Below are 25,447 nucleotides of genomic sequence, written 5' to 3' on the forward strand. Positions count from 1 at the left end.
GATTAGGCCTGTAGTAACCTAACCGTTCATCTTTATTGCCGGTACCTGTCAATTTTCTGTCACGTAGGTAACAAAGCATGCAAAAGGCTTACAGAAAAACAAACTCATATACTCTGAGTGCTGGCACACAAAGTTTCTGTCCAAACAGCTAATTCGGACTTTGTTTTAATGAAACTCTCAGGAGCGTAAAGTTTATGAAAAACTGAACAGTGTTTTGCTTAGAACAGTGCTTGGCAAATAGTAAGTGCTTACCAAATAGCAGCATTATTATTATTATTAATAATAATTGAGAATAACCTTCCCCTCTGCACACAGTAAGCACTCAATAAATAGAACATCATCATCATCATCATCAGTCGTATTTATTGAGCGGTTACTATGTGCAGAGCACTGTACTAAGCGCTTGGGAAGTAGAAGCAGCGTGGCTTATTGGAAAGAGCACAGGCTTGGGAGTCAGAGGACGTGAGTGCTAATCCTGGCTCCGCCACTTGTCAGCTGTGTGACTTTGGGCCAGTCACTTAACTTCTCTATGCCTCAGTTACCTCATCTGTAAATCAATCAATCGTATTGAGCTCTTACTGTGTGCAGAGCACTGTACTAAGCGCTTGGGAAGTACAAGTTGGCAACATATAGAGACAGTCCCTACCCAATAGTGGGCTCACAGTCTAAAAGGGGGAGACAGAGAACAAAACCAAACATACTAACAAAATAAAATAAATAGAATAGATATGTACAAGTAAAATACTTGTAAGGTAAGGTGGGGGGGATAGAGGGGGGAGGAGGGGGAGAGGAAGGAGGGGGCTCAGTCTGGGAAGGCCTCCTGGATGAGGTGAGCTCTCAGTAGGGCCTTGAAGGGAGGAAGACAGCTAGCTTGGCGGATGTGGAGAGGGAGGGCATTCCAGGCCAGGGGGATGACGTGGGCCGGGGGTCGACGGTGGGACGGGCGAGAATGAGGCATGGTGAGGAGATTAGCGGCAGAGGAGCGGAGGGTGCGGGCTGGGCTGTAGAAGGAGAGAAGGGAGGTGAGGTAGGAGGGGGCGAGGTGATGGAGAGCCTTGAAGCTGAGGGTGAGGAGTTTCTGCCTGATGCGCAGATTGATTGGTAGCCACTGGAGATTTTTGAGGAGGGGAGTAACATGCCCAGAGCATTTCTGGATAAAGACAATCCGGGCAGCAGCATGAAGTATGGATTGAAGTGGGGAGAGACAAGAGGATGGGAGATCGGAGAGGAGGCTGATACAGTAGTCCAGACAGGATAGGATGAAAGCTTGAACGAGCAGGGTAGCAGTTTGGATGGAGAGGAAAGGGCGGATCTTGGCAATGTTGCGGAGGTGAGACCGGCAGGTTTTGGTGACAGCTTGGATGTGAGGGGTGAATGAGAGAGCGGAGTCGAGGATGACACCAAGGTTGCGGGCTTGTGAGACGGGAAGGATGGTAGTGCCGTCAACAGTGATGGGAAAGTCAGGGAGAGGGCAGGGTTTGGGAGGGAAGACAAGGAGTTCAGTCTTGGACATGTTGAATTTTAGGTGGCGGGCAGACACCCAGATGGAGATGTCCTGAAGGCAGGAGGAGATGCGAGCCTGGAGGGAGGGGGAGAGAGCAGGGGAAGAGATGTAGATTTGGGTGTCATCAGCGTAGAGATAGTTGAAGCTGTGGGAGCGAATGAAGTCACCAAGGGAGTGAGTGTAGATCAAGAACAGAAGGGGACCAAGAACTGAACCTTGAGGAACCCCTACAGTAAGGGGATGGGAGGGGGAGGAGGAGCCTGCAAAAGAGACTGAGAATGAACGACTGGAGAGATGAGGAGAACCAGGAGAGGACGGAGTCTGTGAAGCCAAGGTTGGATAGCGTGTTGAGGAGAAGGGGGTGGTCCACAGTGTCGAAGGCAGCTGAGAGGTCGAGGGGGATTAGAATAGAGTATGAGCCGTTGGATTTGGCAAGCAGGAGGTCATTGGTGACCTTTGAGAGGGCAGTTTCCGTGGAATGTAGGGGACGGAAGCCAGACTGGAGGGGGTCGAGGAGAGAATTGGTGTTGAATTCGAGGCAGCACGTGTAGACGACTCGTTCAAGGAGTTTGGAAAGGAATGGTAGGAGGGAGATGGGGCGATAACTAGAAGGTGAGGTGGGGCCAAGAGAGGGTTTTTTTAGGATGGGAGAGACATGGGCATGTTTGAAGGCAGAGGGGAAGGAACCAGTGGAGAGTGAGTGGCTGAAGATGGAAGTTAAGGAGGGGAGAAGGGATGGAGCGAGAGATTTCATGAGATGAGAGGGAATGGGGTCAGAAGCACAGGTGGCCGGAGTAGCACTTGAGAGGAGGGAGGAGAGCTCCTCTGAGGATACTGCTGGGAAGGATGGGAGAGTAGCAGAGAGTGTTGAGAGCCGGGGGGTTGGAGAAGGAGGGGGAGTGACTTTGGGGAGGTCAGACCTGATGGATTTAATTTTATTAATGAAGTAGGAGGCCAGATCGTTGGGGTGAGGGAAGGAGGAGGGGGAGGAACAAATATTATTATTATTATTATTATTATTATTATTATTATTATTATTATAAATACCTTTGATTGCTATGCCAGTCTTAGCTTAGTACATCAAAAGTTATGTCTCCACTGTAATAAAGTGGAAGAAAACATAGTTTGAGTAGAATAAAATGAGCTTTGATTTCAAAGCCTGCAGTAAAGGAGTGAGGGGTAGAAGGGAGTTGAATTGATTTACGCCTTTACTTTAGAGAATTTTTCCCTACTACCATATACAGAATGAATTCTAGTGTTTCTCACACCTTGTACATCTACTTAATTTTTCTTACAAAATACATGCAGATATTATGATAATCAGGAGTATTTATTGAGCGGAGCACTATACTAAATGCTTGGGATAGTACAATACAATGGAGTTGGTGGATACGTTCCTTGCCCACAATGATCCTACAGTCTAGAGGAATTTCTAACCTTCAACCTACAACCAAGCTTGTGCCTTACCTGAATTTTTCTCAGTTTTATGCTGACACAATTCATGACCTTTTCAGTAATTTTTCCTAAGTCTTCTGTTCTCAGTTACTTTAATCTGGTTAGATAGTTACATATTTTCATGGTCTCATTTCTTAAAGTCCATTTGGTCTGCCAGGAAAGAAAGCCTGGAAGAGCACTATACACATATGGGTGCTTAATATATACTGTTTGATGATGGTGATGATGATGAAAAGCGATTCCAAAGTAGCTTAAATGTTATCACACAGAATGCCAAGATCACACTGTTTTTATTGTCTCCCTCCTGGAAACTTTTCAAACTGCCATTTCATCTCTGAATTTGGAACTCATTATTTCTCTCTTGCTCATTCCAATAAAAAAGTTGCTAGGTCTCATCTGTGATGCAAAATGTTTGTTGTTTAACAGTTTGTTTCAGCAAATGTAGCAGCCAAAATGCTTGCATTCAAAAGAAATTGCTTGTTTTGTGTTTTTTTTTAAGTTCAAAAGGAAATGAATTGTTTAAATGGATTATTCCAGTTGGAGGACATCTTTATATAATAATCATAGTATTTGCTAAGTGCTTACTATGTTCCAGGGGCTAGTGTAAATATAATACAATTTATTTCTTTTTTGGTTTAGACCACCCAATATTCCAAAATGTTTCCACCCAGTCCTTTCAGTGGGGAAGCACTCAGTGGTGAAAAATGTTTGCAAATGTCTGCAGGCTTTTTGGCTATTAGGAAAATATGAATGTTTGATGTTTTCTATACACAAATTTAAGGTGCAATTCAGATGTAACTTACAGAGCCTTTATAAAGTAGAAATGTGAATAAATGCACCTTCTCTAAAGTCACTGTTCATCTTTCATATTTTTCTGGGATTTTTTAATGGTTCCTTTCAAGCACTTGATATTCACCCCAGCCTCAGCTCCAGAGTACCCATGTACATATTACATAATTTATATTAATGTCAGCCTCCCCCTGTAGACTGTAAGATCTTTGTGGGCAGGGAACATGTCTATCAACTCTGTTGCATTTTACTCTCCCAAACTCTTAATACATTGCTCTGCACACAGTTAAGCACTCCATAAATGGCATTGAATGATTGAAAATAAAGACATATTTCTACTTAAAGATAATACATTTAAGAATCAAATCTATCTGTATTGAGATGCTTTTGTAAAAAGAATGTGCTTTAAATCTACTTTTCTATTGTATTCAGTGGCCTCTTCCATTAAGAAATGAAGTCAGGCAATAGAGGACATTTCACTTTGAAATAACAGACAGTTATAAAATTAGTACTCAGTTTTGGTTTCCGGCACTGCTATTTCAATACCTTAGTAGGTCCGTCGTGGTCAAATGACTGCTGATGCTTCCCTTGGTATTAGAGCTTGAGTGTCTCAGATCGAGACTCCACGCCACAGGATCAAAGTTACAATTAACGTGAAAGCTTGTGTACTAGATCAACCAAGGAGAAACTCATGGTTGCTCAAGGCACTCTCAAACCCACCACAAAACCATCCCCAAAATGTAGTTTTAATACTCTGGGAGAGAGAGGCAAAAACAAACAAGATCCACATGTGTATAGGTCCTCTGTGGAACATGCTTCAGTAAACGTCCAAACTCCCATAAACGTCCAAGCACACTTCCATAAATGTACAGATCAGGCTCCAGAAATAGGTACCTCAACTTTTGTTTCGCTTCCAATAGGGACCTGAACATTACCACAATCAGGCTTTGCCAGTACTTGCGAATGCCATTTATTTTTCTGTTCTAAGGTCTTCAGTGTTTCCAGTGACAGTGTATGGATCTCAAAGCTGGACAGTGAAAAAACAGGATAGAAAGCATTCTGATTCTTTTGAAATGTGGTGTTGGAGAAGGCTTTTGCGAATACCATGGACTGCCTGAAAAACAAACAATGGATTTTAGAGCAAATTAAGCCAAAGTGGTCTTTGGAAGGCCAAATAACTCGACTTGGACTAGCATATTTTGGACACATAATCAGGAGGACTAATTCTCTGGAGAAGACACTAATGCTGGGAAAAGTCCAGGGAAAATGAGGAAGAGGCAGACCAGCAGCTAGATGGATAGAGGCCATAAAGATAATGGAAGAACCGTTAGAAAGGTTGCGGATTATGGCAGAGGACAGGACGTTCTGGAGAAAGTATATCTATGGAGTCTCTAGGTATCGGAAATGATTCGATGGCACTTAATAAGATAGGAGAGGGCAAGGTGATTGAATGCTTTAAGGAGTTTCTATGTGATAATCAAATCATCCTAATCATGATCAGCAGTAGTTATTGAGCACCTAATTGTAAGTACAGCAAGCTTTTACAAATATGACATTGTGGACAGTACATACTGCCCTAAAATTCCTCTCTCCCTTGACCTTAACTGTAGCAATCTATTCCTGCAATGACTCATTATTCCAATTTTTCTGTACAGAAAAATTTTTCAGTTGAAAAAACAGATTATTGCAAGATTTGCGTTTGGTATTTCACACTTGATTTGGAGTGCTTTGTAGTGCATTGAGTTCACACCCTCATGAATACCCTCTCGTGCTGGGTTAATAGGATTTCAAATACACTCAGAAGAAAAGAAGTATTTCAGAGTATATTGTTTTACTTCAAAAAAGACTGCCTAAAGAATTAATTCCAATTTACCCCTTACTCTCACCTTACCCTGCTACACTTAAAATGCTCACTTTATTTTCTTTTTCATCTAGCCTTTCTATTTCTACAGCACTGAGTTTAGAACTCGGGTTGGTTCATCACACTTAGTGAAAATGTGTTGCTATAAATAAACACTGAAGCTATAAAAAGGACTACGGAGGCTGTGTTGAAAATGACTTTTTTAAAAGTAATTTTTAAAGCAAAGCAACATAATAAAAACAATTTAATCCTGATGTTACAGCACAGCTGGATGCCAAACTACAAGCAAAAACAGAGTGGCAGCTCTTTGTTAGATTTTTTTTGTTTGCTTCTTTTCATCAACTCAACAAGCAGTTCTAGGCTTCTTTTTTTTTTTATCTCCAGGATCCGTATGCGACCCCTTGTGTGAAATGACTTTCTTCTTAAGTGCAGGACAGTTCTGTTCAGCTTAATCACGTTGTAGGGATGCAGCCATGTTTATTTATTGTTATATCGTACTCTTCCGAGTGCTTAGTACAGTGCTCTGCACAGAGTAAGTGGTCAATAAATATGATTGATTGACAAAGTCTTCCAGTGACTCTGTGTGGGTGTAAAAAAAAAAAAAAGTAATCATTGGGTATTCCAAATTCCATCTTTTGTTCACCTCATTAGTTAACATTGTTTACCAGTTAGTGGTGTGTGGTGGCATGCCACACACTTCTAAAAAAAACACACATGCAGAAAGAAACACAAAGATACATACACTGAGTGAGGCAGGGAAACCTAAATGCACTCAGAGACATGCAGAAAGGTGGTAAGGGAGAAATGCTCGAGAGGATACACACAGAAACAAGCTACAGATCTGGAGAGCTACAGAAGGAAGAGGCATACACAGAAACATGCAGACAGAAACGTATATGCAGAGCAAGAAGCACACACAAAGGGAGAGACGTACGTAGCAGGACAGTCACAGAGAGGCAGATAGCGTCAGTGGTAGAGAGGGACCCATTACTCCAGGCACATAAACTTACGCAGAGACTCAAATATACAGAAGCAGAAATGGAGAAGAAACAGAGACAGCAATCAATCACTCGTATTTGAGTGCTTATTGTGTGCAGAGCATTGTACTAAGCACTTGGAAGAGTACAATAGAGTTGGTAGACACGTTCCCTGCCCACAATTATGGATATCAACATAAGTTCTGTGGGGCTGAGGGAAGGGTGGATAGAGAGTGCAAATCCGAGTGCAAAACCAAGTGCAAGGGTGTTGCAAAAGGGAGTGGGAGAAGAGGAAATGAGGGCCTTAGGGAAGGAGTCTTAGAGAAGATGTGCCTCTGTAAGGCGTTGAAGTTTGGGAGAGTGATCGCCTGGCAGATATGAAGAGGGAGGGCAATCCCAGGCCAGAGGCAGGATGTGGGTGAAAGGTCAGCAGGGAGATGAGATCGAGATTCAGTGAATAGGTTGGCATTAGAGGAGCGAAATGTGTGGTAGTAGTAGTAGTAGTAATTGTAGTAGAAAAGCAGTGAAGAAAGGAGGGGGCAAGGTGATTGTGTGCTTTAAAGCCGATGGTAAGGAGTTTCTGTTTGAAGAGACCTAGAGAGAATCAGAGAGATACTCAAGTGACACATGCTGAGAAGAATCAAATGGAGAGCGAGAGGGGACAGGGGAGGATAAGTGGCAGAGGCAAAAGACACACATGCACATATAAGCATAGAAAATTCCCAGCCTCTGCCCCTTCCTCAGTCTTCAGGCTATTGTTGCTGGGGCTCTCTGTGGTGGTGGCAGTACATGGTCCTTGTCACCATTTGGGCAGCAGTGGCATTTAGCAGCCACTATCGTGTCCAATGTGCAACTTTCCCCACGGCTTCCCTGTTGCTGCCATTGTCTCTGGTGACCTTAATATCAGCAACGTTGACCTTGGCTGAAATATGGCTGTGGCAGGGAAGAGGTGAGAATTGCTGTTGCAGCTTCCCTTCGCTTGCTGCTTCCCCTCCTCCTCTCCCATTAACAGCCAGCCTGAAATGGGACTTTAATTTGCCACATCAGTCACAAGTCAGGTGGCACGGCAGCGGCCCAAATTTTGACCTCTCACCTAAATTGGGACATCTAGTCATCTTAAATATGCTTTAAGCGAAGAGGAGGAAATTGCGAGGTTCCCACTGGGGCTATGAGGGCTTTCCTCACCAGCTGTGGCTCCATTAGCATGCAGTGGAGGAAGTATTGGTATCCTGCATTAATCTGACACCAGCACCGTACGGTTGATGATGTTCCAGAGTTTCCACGTGGAGCGTGGATGGGCAAATTGCATCCTGGCAATTCCACCAATCCCTCTTGTCTATCTGCCCCACAATCCCTTTGCATATACTTTTTCAGTTCTGGGTTTTTTTTTTAATTTTTCGTTACTCTGCTTAGGCCAGCATTCTTGCCCTTTTCATTTGAATCCCTTAAAGAAAAATAGTACCAAAAGATCCTTAAAGCTTTCCAGGTCCTCTATAATAGTCGGGGATGTGGAAATTTAGCTTCTGAATTCTGCTGCATTTCCCCCTCTCTCTGTTTCATGGATGTACCGATTTCCCACCATCCTGGCATAAGTCCTCATTGTTTCTCAGCTAGATTAGTTTAAAATCATATTATTATTCCTGCCTCCAGCCTCTCCTCTCTTCAGTCTATATTTTATATATAACCTCATATGCCATCTATTAAAAAGACTTGGAAACATCACCCCACTCCCTAAAAATATGTGGAAGTTACCCTTTCCTTTTATCAAAGCAAAATCTCCAAATCATTAGATTTGAGGCTCTCCACTAGCATCTGCCTCTTACCTCTTCTTTCCTTTTCTTTGCCTCCACCCAAGTTTGCCTCCTTCCTTCCTCCCAAGCCAGCCTCTGACTATACCATGTTCACAACTCTCCCAACCTCCAACCCGTTGCTTAAGCTTTTCTCCTGGATCAAATTCTCTCTCCATCTTGAAAACCCTCCTAAGAAATCGCCTCCTCCAAGAAGCATAATTCCCTACTTTCCTGGCCATACCACTCCTTCAGCCAACATTGCCCTCAATTATATATCTGTCATTTAATTCCTTACTTTTGCATCAGTGCTCTTGTTAGTTATTATTGCTGTTGTTGTATTTGTCCTTACTCTTCTGCCTTGTATTTGTGACCACTTGACTCCCCCATTGGATCGTAAGATCCTTGAGGGCAGGAACAGTATCTCTTACTTAGAGTGTATATTCCCAAGTGCCTAGCACAGTTCTCTGCATACAGATGCTCAATAAATATTGATGATGACGGATGAGTTTCACTCTAATAAGACAGTGGAGTTGTAGACTACATATTTGACTCTTATCACCAAAAGGGCATTTAAAAAATTAAGAAATGTATTTTTTAAGCAGTGGGATTTGCACATTCAATGTGACTCTTCTGTAAATTTGCATTAACATGGGGGAGATTGCTTACGTACACCTCTCTGGATCGTCTTCCTAAAATGCCATTCAGACTGCATCATTTCCATCCTCAAAAACCTCCTATGGAGACCAATTTCTCTGTACTAAATAAACATCTCTGTTGAATTTAAGACGTTTCACCATCTGTTTCTTTTGGATGTGTTTGCTTTCATCCCCTGTCACACCCCAGCTCTCACACTTAGTTACATCCAAACTAAACTAACTACCTTGCGATTGACTCTCCCATCTCTAACCCACGGCACATGCTCTTCTACTTGGAACTCCCTTCCCCTTCAAAACTGCCAAACCACTTCCATCCCCACTTCAAAGTCCATCAAAAGAGCAATGCGCTTACTCCCCAGAAGGAATTCCAACCTCCCAATTCCTGCTCCATTTAACCTGTTCTCTGGTCCCGTCCTTATCATTGAGGCTTTTTCAAGCTGGAAAAATTACTAGTAGGTGCATTCAACTTTAATTACATCTCCTCTAACACTGAATTTTCAGGTAGCTCCAAGTGATATGTAGTCAAATACACACAGTTAGGCATTCCATTGTTGTTGATAATGATTTTTTTCAGCCATACTCACGATCAATAAATCCCCCGCCTGGTATGATCTAGGTATGAGTTTTGTTCAGTATGTTCCCTGCCTCATTTGGTTCTTGACAGCTTGTAGACTGATGTGAAGATGTTTCCTAGGAAGGTTAATTGAGGACCTCCCCTTTACATGGCCAAATTAATCAATGAAGCAATAACTTGCTGAGCAGCGAAACAACTGACCTTCCCTAAGGTGAGATTTTGTCATTACCTTTTATTGTCATTTCTTTTACTAGTGATTCATTGAATTATTTTATCAATTTATTTTCCTAGTGTTCAGCAGAACTAATGGAATTTGTATTTTCTCTTTAATCGAAGATGGATTTCAGTAGGCCCTTGTTTGAAGGTATTACAATTTTTTTTTAATAGTCCTCTTGGGGCTGCACTGAAAATGCTTTGTAGTTTTATTTTCTCCTTTGATAGTCACCTGTTCTTATCTCCTGCTATTGTTTGTGGTTCCTGTACCCTTGACAAAGAAACCTTCCAGTGAAGCATGATAAATACCATGATAGTCATAACCTTGTGTGTAAACTAAGCATTCTCCCTAAGTAAAAAGAGCAATATGGAGGAAAAAGGATAAAAAGAACTGTCGAGGATTAAGCAAATGATTTTTGTGGAATATAATTTTAAAGTAGGGCTGTTTAAGACTCATCTCTCTCATTTAACCCACATATTCAGTGTCACCAATTCCTCTCAGTTCCACCTCCGCAACATCGATAAAATCTGCCCTTCCCTCTCTATCCAAAGCACTACTATGTTGATCCAAGCATTTATCCTATCCTGACTTGACAACTGCATCAGCCTTCTTGCTGACTTCCCTGCCTAGGGTCTCTTCAACACTCCAGTCCATATCATGCTGCTGCCTGGATCATTTTTCTTAAAAAAAAAAAAAAAAAGTTCAGTCCATGTTTCCCCACTCAAGAACCTCCAATGGTTGTCCATCCTCCTCTGCATCAAACGAAACTCCTTACCATTGGCTTTAAAGCACTCAATCACCTTCCCCCTCCTATCTTACCTCTATGATTTCATACTAAAACTCAGCACGCTCACTTGCTTCTTTAATGCCAAACTACTCACTGTACCTCGATCTCATCTATCTTGCCGCCTACCCCTCACCCACATCCTGCCTCTGACCTGGAACTCCCTCCATCTTCATATCTGACAGACCATCACTCTCCCCTCCTTCAAAGCCATATTAAAATCACATCTCCTCCAAGAGACCCCAACCAAATCCTTCTTTCCCCTACTCCCTCTCCCTTCTGCATAGCCACTTAGCCACTTATACAAATCCACTTAGATTTGTACCCTTTATTCACCCCACCCTCAGCTCCACAGTCACTTATGTACATATCTGTAATGGATTTTAATGTCTATCTCCCCTCTAGACTGTAAACTCCTTGTGGGCAGGGAACATGTCTACCAACTGTGTTGTACTCTCCCAAGCACTTAGTACAGTACTCTGCATACAGTCAGGGCTCAGTAAATACAATTGCATGATTTAGGACTGTCTTATCTGACCAAGCATTAGGCTGTAATTAAAACTTTAATGCATAAGATGCATGAGAAATGCCCAGTGCAGGGGCTGTCAGAAATTGATGTGACATTCTCCCATTAGGAGTAAATTTATCAGGGTAGTGAATGAAAACAAATGGCATGTGCATCTTTTTTCAAGATTCAATTTTTGCCAATTTCTATTTTGAATTAGTATGAATCTTCAGTTGCAAGTATTTAAAAATGAATAGGTGGTACATTATAGCTAGAAAGTTTTTTTGTGAGTAAATGCTGGAAATCTTAAAATCAATCAATTGCATTTATTGAGTACTTGCTGTTTGCAGAGCACTATGCTAGCACTTGGAGAGTACAATTTAACAATCAGTAGACATGTACACTCCATATGGATATACAGAGTTGATTTTCTTGTTAGTAAGAAGTTTGAGGTTACTGGGAAAATGTATATCAAAATTACTTCGTAGATAAACTACTTTAACAATAAAAAAAAAATTGGGGGGTGCTTCCTGGTACTTGGGAAGTTTAGAGGGTATAATGTGTTTTTCTTAATGGGCACTAGTCCCTGGCAAACACACCCCTTAACTCACTCACTATATAGGTCCCAATCCCCTCCTGACTTGGCTACCAGCCCCCAGCCCAGAACAACCACCATTTGTTTGGGAGTGGAGGGACAAGGAGGGAAAATGGAATTAGGCTGACAGCTGCTGCAGCAGTTCCTTAGATCATTGTGAACCAGTGAGGAAACCCCAGTACCCAGTTTAGTGATGGGGAAAGCTTACCCACAAGTGAGGATGGAAGGTGGAAAAATGTTCCCAAACCTGGGTGGATAATTTGCAATACAGATCACCTTTTTGGGCTGTACTATCAACTCCAGGAAGATAGAAATTGTGACTTTTAGTTCTTTTGTATGTTTCCTAAGCACATAGTATGGTGCCCAGAACAACCAATCAGTGGTATTTATTGAATGCTTGGGAGAGTACAATAGAGTTAGTAGACATGGTCCATACCCTCAATGAGCCTACAATCTAGAGCGGGGAGGCAGAAATGAAAACAAATTACAGATAGGGAAAGCAACAGGGGTTAAAGGATACGTAGGTATATGCTGCGGAGGGGGTGGCGAGGTGAATATAAGGAGGAAAGAGAGATGCAGCTGAGATCTCCAGTTCCCCATCTCTGCAGGTGAGCTGTCCCTGCCAGCTCACGCTCTGGATCAGAACGGTTACTCCCGCTTAGGAGGTACGAACCCAAGTATGATAGGCAATGCAGAAGGTGTTGGTGGTGATGAATGAATGCATATGGTTAGTTATCACTTGAGCTTTCAGCCTTCATATTAACTCTTCTAAATCAGTAGAAACTCAGCAGAGTAGACCAAATGAAAATCGGTATTCAGCAGATTAAGAAGAGCAAAGGCTACTCCACATCCCTGCCAGGAATTACCCAGGGGAAAATCATTACTGTCAAAGCAATAAACAGTTGGGGTGAATGAGATTTGATAAAGATAAATTATTTAGGCTCCTATTAAGAGAAGGCATTACCCTACTCCAACCTGTAAACTCACCTCACCAAATGAGCAAGTTAGATCAAAGGAAACAGTGGGTGGCTCCTACAGAAGAAAACTCTGGAATACAGAAATGTTTTAAAGAGTTTAGGAAATGAGTAAAATTTATAGAGCATTGCTTTTAAACTTCTAAGCCAAGGGAATAAGGTCTCAGCTAAATGTGGCAGGATCAGTGAGATTTTTATAATTGCGTTATTCCATTGCTCATTAGCTGGAGATTGTTTTTAGCTCCCTATATTAATCATTTCCCACCCCCAGTTTCACTCAGGGGCATGTGGTCTAAGATTAGCATTTTGAGATTTAGGAAAATGCATAAGTATGTTCCTTTTGTACTTTCTGTGATTCATTTGACTCTCAGCTACTGCTACGTTTAGGGAACTGAGTGAAATTTGCCTGTTGTCAAACACAGGATAAATGAAGAGATCAGCAATTTGCCTATTAAGACTAAATCAGTACAATTTAAGTCAACCAGGGACGTCAAACATATTCCTGAAGATGGGCCGATTTTGCGGCTGTCCACTCAAGTGTGGAGCACAATTTAACAGAGATGCAAATTCCTAATTCATGATTTGTAAAAGTCTACACAATCTAATGATTAAATAGCACACAATAAATGGAATTGTTGAAAAGAACTGTCTCTTAATTTTTTCAGTATGCATTGTTTGTAGGTAGGGCTTCTTTGGGGCCCAGATCCAAGATCAGGAGGGAGGAAAAGGCAAAAAACAAAAAAGAGGTTGGACAGAGATGAACATGGAGTTAGGCCCACACCTGGGCAGTGGGGAGAGACATAGCCTTACTCACACACACGGAGCACCCACCCACCCACGCAGAGTACTCACTCCTCCCAGAGCAGCCCATACCTCTAGAGCATACAGTACCTAGATGATTTTATCTTTAGGACATCCAACCGGTAGAGGAGGAAAGAGAGATGCAGCTGAGACCTCCATTTCCCCAACTCTGCTGGTGAGTTCCTGTCAGCTCATGCTCAAGATCAGAGTGGTAACTCCTGCAATGGCTACCAGCAGCTGCTCTCCAGAGTTTTCAGCATCAGAGAACTGCATGCAAGGTGGCCCCCTGGAAACTTGTGGAGAGCATCTCCCTGTGGCGATGGACCCTCAGGTCTGGAGAATGGACCGACAACGCTGTCAACAGCGGTGGGAGATGGGTGGCCTCGCCTCCCGCTTGCTCCCACCCCAACTTCCTTGCTATTTCCGCCTTTCCTCTGCAGGCCATAACAACAATAATAATAATAAGATGTAATAATGTGGTACTTAAGTATTTACTACGTGCCAAGCACTATACTAAGCACTGAGGTAGATTCAATACAATCAGATCAGGGACAGTCCCTGTCCAACATAGGGCTCCCAGTCATAGGGGGTGGGTGAACAGGTAGCTTATCCCCAATTTACAGATGAGGGAAGCCCAGGAACATGACTCGCCTGAAGTCACTCAACAGATAAACCGCGAGGTTGGGATTAGAACGCATGTCTCCTGAATCTCATTTGACATTCAGTCTTTAACCTATTTTGAGAGCTGCCATGTGTGGGAGAAATTAGTGGGCGGTCTTGGGCTAATGCCTACCAGACCAGTTTTGGTAAATATCAGACACTAATCAACACCATCTTGTTGCCTTTCTTGGCAGACAGCTGAGAATAGGCCGGGGAACAAAAGACAGAGTGGTCTGCCCAACTTTGTGTGAAAGCTCCCCTTATGACAGAATAGGACTTAGGCCTTCCAGGCCATTTCCCAGCCTCCCAGAAAGTTGGCTAGAAATCACAATTTAAGATATGACTGTGATGCTGTAAGTGTCTCGATAGACTCTTTTCCTCTGGAGCTAAATATCACCTATACATAATTATATGTAGTTCTCATGGTTTTTAAAATTTAGGATTTTAGGCCACTTGAATAGCTTTAATCTAACATCCTAAAAATGGGAACTATGATGCATTAATACAGAGTTTCAGGACTACCATTTACCAAAGAATAAGAAAACTCCTTCAGGCAGAAGATGGAACGTTTGCAACTGACAATGCGAATGCTGAAATTTTGGAACACCTCGCAGACTTCGTCGCTAGGGATCAAGCAGTTTTTGGAATAAGAAATGTAGACATAAGAAAAAAACAATCCTGGAAGTGGATTAACTGCATTTAAACACATCTGCCTCTGTGCCATAATCTGGTACAAATTATGTAGTAACAATCTACCATGAAATGTAGTACTTTCATTGGGAAAAATCCCTGATTTTTTTCTTCTTAGAGTTATTATTGAGTTATCTATATAGAGGTGATTGCATAATAGCTTGACATTCTGAACTTGTAAATGTAAAATTAAATCATTAGAGTTGTCACATCAAAAATAAGGTTAAGGAAATATGAAGGAATTTATTAATGAAATGTATATTTATATGTTTGCTGTACATAGTAGTGGTTTGGATGGATTCAATTGTCAGGCCTGATGGTGGACAATGTTTTGCATCTGGGAAATGCATGGAATGCACGTGACAATCTTTTGGGAAAACTATACTTCATATAGCACTCTTTCATCTGACATTCTCTATTTTCATAGAACCAATTAAGAGTGCCAACTGAAATGTAGCTATATGTAGTTCACTTGTAAATGGTAGTTTGGGGGAAAAAGTTAATTTTCCCACCAATTGTTTTCAGGTATCACAAATAAATCCTTGTGGCATTTATTAAGTGCTTACTATGTGCTAAGCATTGAGGTAGGTGAGCCACAGTTCCTGTTCCACCTAGGCCTCACAATATAAGGGGAAAGAAGAATGGAGTTTAGTCCCCATTTTACAGAGGTGAAAACCAAGGCACAGAAAAGTTAAGTGACTTGTCCAAGGTCATACAGCAGTGAAATAGCAGAGGCAGGATTAGAACTCAGGTCTCCTGGCCTCCCAGTACTGTGCTCTTTCTACTAGGATGCAATGTTTTCTTTCAAAAAACTTCCCAAGTCTGTCCCTCAAGGTGTGTGTGGGTTCTGTTGGATAACAATGAATGAGAGAAGGATACCCCCAAAACTGCTCATTGGGTAAACCGTAAACAGTGGTGAGCAGTGAAATGTGGTATAGATCCATTGAAATAAAATTTCAAATTATATGGCATAGTTCTAGACAGTTGGGGTGCAACAGCAAGAAGATTGTCTGTCCTATAGCAATTAGAAATGGAGTAACTCTAATTCCCATGTGTGTATTCTTTCTCAGTGCTTAGTATACAGTAAACAGTAAGTACTTATTACTCATAGTAATACTACTAATCACATAACAAATACTTTTAGAAGATCATAAAACAATGAAGGAGGAAAGAAAATGGTACCAGACATTGAGTAGCAAAGGCAATCTTTACCAGCCTAAGATGGTGAAAGAATTGCCAAAAGATTTGTCTTATCAGCCATGTGTGCATACTCATAAAATCTCACCATCCGCAGAGTTATTGCCCAATTTGAAGGTGGACTGGGGGGGGGGGGAGGGTGTGTGTGTGTGTGTGTATGCATTAATAGCATTAGCCTATATTCTGAATGCTCCTTGTGAACAGGGGTTGTGTCTTCCTACTTTGTTGTGTTCTCCCAAATGCCTAATCAGTGCTCTGCACCAGTAAGCACTCAGTAAATACCAGTGATTGAGAGATGCTGTTTGCTAGACTGAAAGCAGATTTGTTTGGGGGAAACTAGGCATTTAACAATGGCATTATTGTCATTATTATTATTATTATTATCGTCATTATTCTCTGCTGTGGGACAAATTGTCAGGCAAAAGTCTCTCACATAACTATTTGGAGCATTGAAACATTTCTTCACAGATGGTTGTGCTATTCACAGAGAGGAAATAGAGAACTGCCCTCTCTGTGTCCTTGAAGCCCTCTACCTTGGTGTCATCTTTGACTTCTCACTGTCTTTCAGCTCTCACAATCAACCAACTGTTAATTCTTGCTGGTTCCTCCTCCATGACATTTTCTAGATCCATCCTTTCCTCTCTCCTCAAATCACCACTTCCCTGGTTCAAGTCCTCACCATATTGTGGCTAGAATATGATATTAGCTTCCTCATTGGCTCCCTGCCCCCAGTCTCACCAGTATTATTTTCAGTTCAGCTTTCCCTCTTCACCCAAACTTACCTCCACCCAAACTTTCTAACTGTACCTCATTTTTGACTCTCACCCCCGATCCCTTTCTCAATTTATTCTTCTGGCCTTGAACTAAGCAGCGTGGCTCAGTGGAAAGAGCCCGGGCTTTGGAGTCAGGGGTCATGGGTTCAAATCCCAGCTCCGCCAATTGTCAGCTGTGTGACTTTGGGCAAGTCACTTAACTTTTCTGTGCCTCAGTTCCCTCATCTGTAAAATGGGGATGAAGACTGTGAGCCCCACATGGGACAACCTGATCCCCCCAGCGCTTGGAACAGTGCTTTGCACATAGCGCTTAACAAATACCATCATCATTATTATTATTATCTGCCAGATCACACCCCTTCCCGTCTTCAAAATGCTCTTAAAATTCTCAGCACCCCAAGCTACATTTACCCAACAGGGACCCCTAGCCTTTAAGCATTTATACCTACCCTCAACATATATGATAATAATAATAATAATAATAATAACAATAATAATTGTGTTGTTTAAGTGCTTACAGTGTGCCAGTCACTGTACTAAGCGCTGGGTTGGACACAGATCCTGTTCCTCCTGGGGTTCCCAGTCTCAATCCCTGTTTTACAGATGAAGTAACTGAGGCACAGAGAAGTGAAGTCACTTGCCCAAGGTCACACAGAAGACAAGTGGTAGAGCTGGGATTGAACCCATGAGCTTCTTACTCCCAGGCCCATGTTTTATCCACTACGATATTTGTGTGTGTGTGTGTGTGTATATATATATATATATATATATATATACATGTATATATATATATATATATACATATGTGTGTGTGTGTGTGTGTGTAATATGTATTTTTTCAGTGATTTACTCTATTTTATCATGGCATATTAGTATTACTACTAGTGGTATTAAGCGCTTACGGTGTACTAAGCACTGGGGTAGATACAAGATAATCAGGTAGAATACAGTTCCTGTTCCATATGTGTGTCGCAGCCTAAGTAGCAGGGAAAATGGGTATTTTGTCCCCATTATACCTTAGAGGAAACTGAGGCCCAGAGATATTAAGTGACTCTCCAAGGTCATACAGTCGGGCAAATGGCCGGGATTGGAACTCAGATCCTATGACTCTCAGGCCCATGCTTTTTCCAGTTGGCCATACTACTCCCTGCCTGTTGCCTATTCTTCCTGATGTCTGCCTCCTCCATTAGAGCCCAAGATCCTTGTGGACCGGGAACATATATGCTGCTCCTGTTCATTCCCAAGTGCTTAGTACAGTGGATCACATACTCCAAGGTGCTCAATAAATGTCATTAACACTGAAGAACTGTTATTTTTATTTATTTTCAAATTGCTATATTTAGCTTCTTTTCTTGTAGTTCCTGTTGACTTTTCTGTTTATCTTTATCTCTCTTGTTGGCCAGGGGCAGTATGTTAATTAGTAACCATGTATTTTACCCAGCACTTAGTACAGTGATCCACACACTGGAAGTGCTTATGAATGCTATTTATTGGCTGATGTACCAGTATAAGCTAGCTGGTTTTTCCATCCTTTTTATAGCTATTCCATGCAACTTTAATGACTTATTCATCACTAAATATTCTTACCTCTTTGCTTCCTTAAATGAAACAAAATATCACCTTCTAGAGCAATTATACTCCTTGCTTTCTCTTTCTGCAAAAGAATCACTAGCTAATTCTCCATTTGAGGAAGAAGCTTTGTGAGACTCTTAAAACTTCCATATGATGCTTTACTTTCATTGCCCACTTTGACCAAAGTTCCAACCTTTAACTTTTGGTATTAGCTCAGTTGAATAAGACACTACTCCAGCCAGAAGTCATTAATGTTCTGTTTAGCGAATAAAGGAAATGAAACATCTTAGTAAGTCTCCCTTTAGTGGAAAGTCCAAAAAGAGATGACTGAAGGTGTTTTAATGGTACCTGTATCTCTTCATCACGACCACCACCTGATTTATTGAGTCCCTATTATTAATTAATGATGGCATTTATTAAGTGTTTACTATGTGCAAAGCACTGTTCTAAGTGCTGGGGAGGTTACAAGGTGATCAGGTTGTCCCACAGGGGGCTCACAGTCTTAATCCCCATTTTACAGATGAGGTAACTGAGACACAGAGAAGTTGAGTGACTTGCCCAAAGTCACACAGCTGATAATTGGCAGAGGCAGAATTTGAACCCATGACCTCTGACTCCAAAGCCTGTGCTCTTTCCACTGAGTCACACTGGAGCCCTACGCTAGATGCAGGAGGTAAAGTGATTAAAAATAGCTTCTGTAATTACAGAGCTTACAACCCAATTTGGGAGTCAGACGGACAAATTTCATACCTGCAAGAGAGCAATAATGTTTCTTGTAAGGTTCTGCTTTTCTTTTCTCACTTCCTTTCCCACAGCTTCTACATGCTCACTCCAGTTCCTTTGAAGGGGAGAAGTTTGTCCCCCTGCAATTTAATTGCTGTTCACAAGACTAGTTAGAACCTGCCGTGGGGAGGAGATTCTATCTTGAATCCACAGTTCTATGTAAGGGTTCTTGTAGTTTTTTCACTGGACTCTCATTCATTCATTCCATCGTATTTATTGAGCACTTACTGCGTGCAGATTACTAAGCACTTGGGAAGTGCAAATGGTCAACATATAGCGATGGTCCCTATCCAACAACGGGCTCACAGACTCAAATCCCACAAGGTGTGAGTTAACTCTAAAATGAAGATCTAAACAGATTGTGTGGGTGTGCAGGAGGAAAGTGGTAGGTTTGCATGAATGAGGTATTAATAATGAAGGGGTATGAATACACTAGTAGTTTAATCACCAACATCCAACATTTTAATTTCCATTTTTTCTCCCTCCTAATGAGAGGCGGAACCAAATGTCATTTTAGTCCCTTCCCATCTTGGCAACTTTAGTCATCTAGTACTCTAGTAATGAGTTCTGCAGTTCTACTTTCTGCTTTTTTTCTTAAAAGCAAAGACAAAATCCCAGCTACAACCCAGCATTTCTAGAGTACTGGAGACAGAGGGTTATCAAAATTAATGGCAGCAAACTGTCAAACTTTAAAGCACCATAGGATATTTGAGTTAAATGTGAATGGTGGTTGTAAATGAACAAAAAGATCAAGAGCAAATTTGGTTTGTTTTTTATTGTTTTTTTTTCATGGCTACTGCCCTTCAAGTGTAGTCTTATCAAATTTGACAAATGAGATTGTATACATGCAATAACCCAGAAATGCAAATTCACTGTCACTTTGTGATGACTATTGTGAAAATTGGAAGAGGAAGTTGTTTCGTCATTGGGTGCTGTTCAAAGAAGGATGTGAGCATACACAGAAAAGTAGTAAGTGAAATTAATCTCTTTATTATTGAATGATAATTTAAATAATGTATACTTCCTCAAAAGTGGCATGCTGATTTCGGAGATGGATTCTACATGACTATAAAATGATTTGCAAGACAGGGAACTGCTGTGTTATACATAGACTTATATAGGTTGATCTTTTTCAAGGTCATTTATCAGACGGAACCTTTCAGAGCAGAGACGTGCTTTTCCCTTTTTGAGAGAGCTAAGTAATCTGTGTGCAGAGAAGAGTATTTTCTTCAAGTGCTGCATGAAGGAGCATCTATAAAGTACGTAGGGAGAATAAAGCCATATGACAAAGACTGACAAAAATGCCTGAATGTGCTGGAGAGAGGCTCAAATTTTATAGTGTTTGATAATGGGTTTGAAGGGGGATAAGGGTTAAATTAGGAAGGAGACATGGTTCTTGGAATGCAGTTTAAAATGCCTTAGGAAGGTAAATCCATGGTTGGGGGAGTGTGGGGGCGGATCCCAGATGGTATTGATAATGTAGAATCAGTCAGTGATATTTATTTACTCTGAGCAGATCATTATACTAAGCACTTGGGAGAGAAGCAGAAAGGCTTGGGATGGAGTGTCAAGAAAGATTGAGTAATCCACAGAATTGGATTTGACTAGTGTAATCCACAGAATATAAATATGTGAAAGGTCTAAATATTAGAATTTGGATCCTTGAATTGGCTGGAGGGGGATAAATAGCAGTAGATTAAAACAATCATGACTTCTTGGATCTTATGAAATTCAGTTCAAAGACATGAAAATTGAGTGTTGATCAAGTGTTGTGAAATTTATTAGCGCCCCAATGCCCACTGATGGTCTCAGTGATTTTATACAACATGGTACTATGTGTTCTGAGAAGCAGAAAAGCAGCGTGGCTCAGTGGAAAGAGCCCGGGCTTGGGAGCCAGAGGTCATGGGTTCTAATCCCGGCTCTGCCACTTGTCATCTGTGTGACTTTGGGCAAGTCACTTCACTTCTCTGGGCCTCAGTTCCCTCATCTGTAAAATGGGGATTAAGACTATGAGCCCCCCGTGGGACAACCTGATCACCTTGTATCCCCCCCTCAGCGCTTAGAACAGTGCTTTGCACATAGTAAGCACTTAACAAATGCCATTATTATTATTATTATTATTATTATTATTATTATTCTGATAGATGTCTTTGATGCCTGGAGAAATCACTAGTATGTCTACATTTTGGTAGCTAGGGTTCATAGTATGATTCAACTCGATTAAAAATTATTTCACTCAATGGTATTTGAGTGCTTAATGTGTGCAGAGCACTGAACTAAGCACTAGGGAGAATACCTTGTGGGTTAGATGGACATTAAAATAAATTGCAGACAGGGGAAACAGCAGAGTATAAATTCAATTTAATCATATTTATTGAGCACTTACTGTGAGCAGAGCACTGTACTAAGCACTTGAAAGAGTACAATATAACAATAAACAGACACATTCCCTGCCCATAATGAGCTTACAGTCTAGAGGGGGAGACAGGCATTAATATAAATAAATAAATTACAGATATGTACATAAGTGCTGTGGGGCTGGGAGGGGAGAATGAATGAAGGGAGCAAGTCAGGGTGACGCAGAAGAGAGTGGAAAAAGAGGAAAGGAGGGCTTAGGGAAGGCGTCTTGGAGGAGTTATGCCTTTATCTTTGAAGGGGCAGAGAATAATTGTCTGTCAGATACTAGGAGGGAGAGCGTGCCAGACCAGAGGTTAGGACATGCGTGAGAGGTCGGCGGTGAGATAAATGAGATGAAGGTACAGTGAGAAAGTTAGCATTAGAGGAGCAAAGTGTGTGGGCTGGGTTGTAATAGGAGAGTAATGAGGTGAGGTAGGAGGGGGCGAGGTGATTGAGTGCTTTAAAGCCAATGTTGAAGAGTTTTTGTTTGATTCAGAGGTGGATGAGCAACTATTGGAGTTTCTTGAGGAGTGAGAAAACATGGCAAGAGCGTTTTTTGTAGGAAAATGATCTGGACCCCAGAGTGAAGTGTGGACTGGAGTAGAGAGAGACAGGAGGCAGGGAGGTGAGCAAGGAGGCTGATACAGTAATCAAGACAGGAAGGATAAGTGATTGGATTAATGTGGTAGCAGCGTGGATGGAGAGGAAAGGGCAGATTTTGTGAAGGTGGAATCGACAGGATTTAGTGATGAATGGAATATGTGTGTTGAATGAGAGAGAGGAGTCAGGGATAACGCCAAGATTACAGGCTTATGAGATAGGAAGGGTGGTGGTGGCATCTACAGAGATGGGAAAGTTAGGGGGAGGACAGGTTTGGGTGGGAGGCAGAGGAGGAGCCCGTGAAAGAGATTGAGAACGAGTGGCTAGAGAGCTAGGAGGAGAACCAGGAGAGGACAGTGTCAGTGAAGCCAAGGTTGGGCAGTGTCGAAGGCATCTGAGAGGTCGAGGAGGATTAGAATGGAGTAGAGGCCATTGGATTTGGCAAGAAGGCGATCATTGGTGACCTTTGAAAGGGTGGTTTCTGTGGAGTGAAGGGGATGGAAGCCAGATTGGAGCGGGTCAAGAAGAGAATTGGAGGAGAGGAACTTGAGACAGCGGATGGAGACAACTTGCTCAAGGAGTATGGAGAGGAATGGTAGGAGGGAGATGGGGCTATGACTGGAGGGAGCCTTGAGGTCAAGGGAGGCTTTTTTTTAGGAAGGGGAAATATGGGTGTCTTAGAAAGCTTCAATCCATATTCCCCGCTTCAATCCATATTTCACACCGCTGCCCGGATTGTCTTTGTCCAGAAATGCTCTGGGCATGTTACTCCCCTCCTCAAAAATCTCCAGTGGCTACCAATCAACCTATGCATCAGGCAGAAACTCCTCACCCTTGGCTTCAAGACTCTCCATCACCTCGCCCCCTCCTACCTCACCTCCCTTCTCTCCTTCTACAGCCCAGCCCGCACCCTCCGCTCCTCTGCCACTAATCTCCTCACCGTGCCTTGTTCTCGCCTGTCCCGCTGTCGACCCCCGGCCCACGTCATCCCCCTGGCCTGGAATGCCCTCCCTCCCCACATCCACCAAGCTAGCTCTCTTCCTCTGCTACTGTGTACAGTGCTCTGCACACAGTAAGTTCTAAATATGATTGATTGATTCCTCCATTCAAGGCCCTACTGAGAGCTCACCTCCTCCAGGAGGCCTTCCCAGACTAAGCCCCCTCCTTCCTCTCCCCCTCCTCCCACTCTCCATCCCCCCCGCCTTACCTCCTTCCCTTCCCCACAGCACCTGTATATATGTATATATGATTGTACATATTTATTACTCTATTTATTTTACTTGTACATATTTATTCTATTTATTTTATTTTGTTAACATGTTTTGTTTTGTTCTCTGTCTCCCCCTTCTAGACTGTAAGCCCACTGTTGGGTAGGGACCGTCTCTATATGTTGCCAACTTGTACTTTCCAAGCGCCTAGTACAGTGCTCTGTACACAGTAAGCGCTCAATAAATACGATTGATTGATTGATTGGGGAAGAAGCCATTGGAGAGTCAACAGTTGAAGATGGCAGGGAGGGAAGAAAGGAGGGGGCAAGCGTTTTGATAAGGTGCGAAGGAATGGGGTCAGTTGCATAGGGGAATGGGGTGGAGTTTGAGAGAAGGCAGGAGATCTCCTTTAGAGATACTGCTGGGAAAGATGGGAAAGTTGAGGGGGCAGGAGGGTGGAGGGATTGGGGGAGTGCAGGGGAGATTTTAGGGAGATCATGCCTGATGGTGTCATTTTTCTCAATGAAGTAGGTAGTCAGGTCATTAGGGACAAGGGATGGGGGAGGCGGGGGCACAAGATGTTTAGGAGGGAGCTAAACATCTGAAACGACTGGTGAGGGTGATGGGAATGGGTGTCAATAAGGATGGAGAAAAAATTTGTCAGACAGAGGAGAAGGCAGAGCTAAAACATGCAAGTATAAACTTGAAGTGGATCAAGTCGGCCTGATATTTAGATTTCCACCAGCAGTTCTCTGTGGCTCATGCACGAGAGCAAAGGAGGCAGACTCTGGAGGTGATCCAGGGCTGTGGGTTACTGGTCCGAATCTGCTGGAACAAGTGAGTTGAGTTCAGTAGAGAGGGTGGTGTTAAGAGCATCAATTTGGTAATCAGGGGAAGGTAGTTTGGGTATGGAGCCTAAATGGGGCATGATGAGTTAAGAAAATTGGATGGGGTCAAAAGCTCAGAGGTCTCTGTGGGGGAACAGCACAGATTTGTGGGGAGGAGGTATGTGGGAGAGAAGGCAGGTGAGGAGGTTGTGGTCAGATAAAGGATTTCAGAGTTGGTGAAGGTGGAGATTGTGCAGTGGCTAGAGATGATGCGATTGAGTGTGTCCCCATTTTGGTGAGCGGGTGAGGTAGAGTGGAGCAGGAGGTCAGTGGAGTTGAGGAGTGATAGAAGGCAGACAGCAGAAGGGTCATCAGGAACATCTATGTGGATATTGAAGTCCCCAACCATCAATGCAATGTAGGCATGGAGAAAGAGAGGAGGAATGTGCGAAAGCAGTCAAAATGGTTAAAACTCTTTGTTGGAGATGGGAACACAGGGAGCTGTTGATATGTAAAGATGAGAAGCAGCATGGCTTAGTGGAAAGAGCTCTGGCTTGGGAGTCAGAGGATGTGGGTTCTGATCCTGACTCTGCCACTTGTCTCCTGTGTGACCTTGGGCAAGCCACTTAACTCCTCTGTGCCTCAGTTACCTCATCTGTAAAATGGGGATTAAGACTGTGAGCCCCATGTGGGACAACCTGATTACCTTGTATCTACCCTAGCGCTTAGAACAGTGCTTGGCACATAGTAAGCACTTAACAAATACCATTATTATTATTATTATGTATAAAATCTGAGCCTTTGTCCCATGGTGGTTAGGCATCCACATCCTGATCTGAGTTCTCCCCTGAGGAATCAGGCCTGGCTGTGGGAAAGGGGAAGATGAAAAAATGAGGAAATGGCCGCTTATCAGCCGCAGCAGATCGGGAAAAAAATTTCCTAGAGTTCTGGCAGGTGGTAGGCAGTGGTTCCGATGGCTGATGACCTGGTCCGGCTGAGGCCGCTCAGTGTTAGTGGGATAGATACAGAAGTGCTGTGGGACTGGGGGTGGTGTGAATACCAAAGTGCTTAAGGGCTACAGATCCATGTGCAGAGGTGACACAGAAGGGAGGGTGAATAGGGTGGGGAAATGAAGGCTTAGTCAGGGAAGGCCTCTTGGAGGAGGTGTAATTTTAATAAGGCTTTGAAGGATGAGGATAGTGGCAGTCTTCTGGTTATGAAAAGGGAGGGCGTTCCAGGGAGGACATGGGCAAGGGTGTGG

Source organism: Tachyglossus aculeatus, chromosome X1, assembly GCF_015852505.1.
Source record: "Tachyglossus aculeatus isolate mTacAcu1 chromosome X1, mTacAcu1.pri, whole genome shotgun sequence".
NCBI lineage: Eukaryota > Metazoa > Chordata > Mammalia > Monotremata > Tachyglossidae > Tachyglossus > Tachyglossus aculeatus.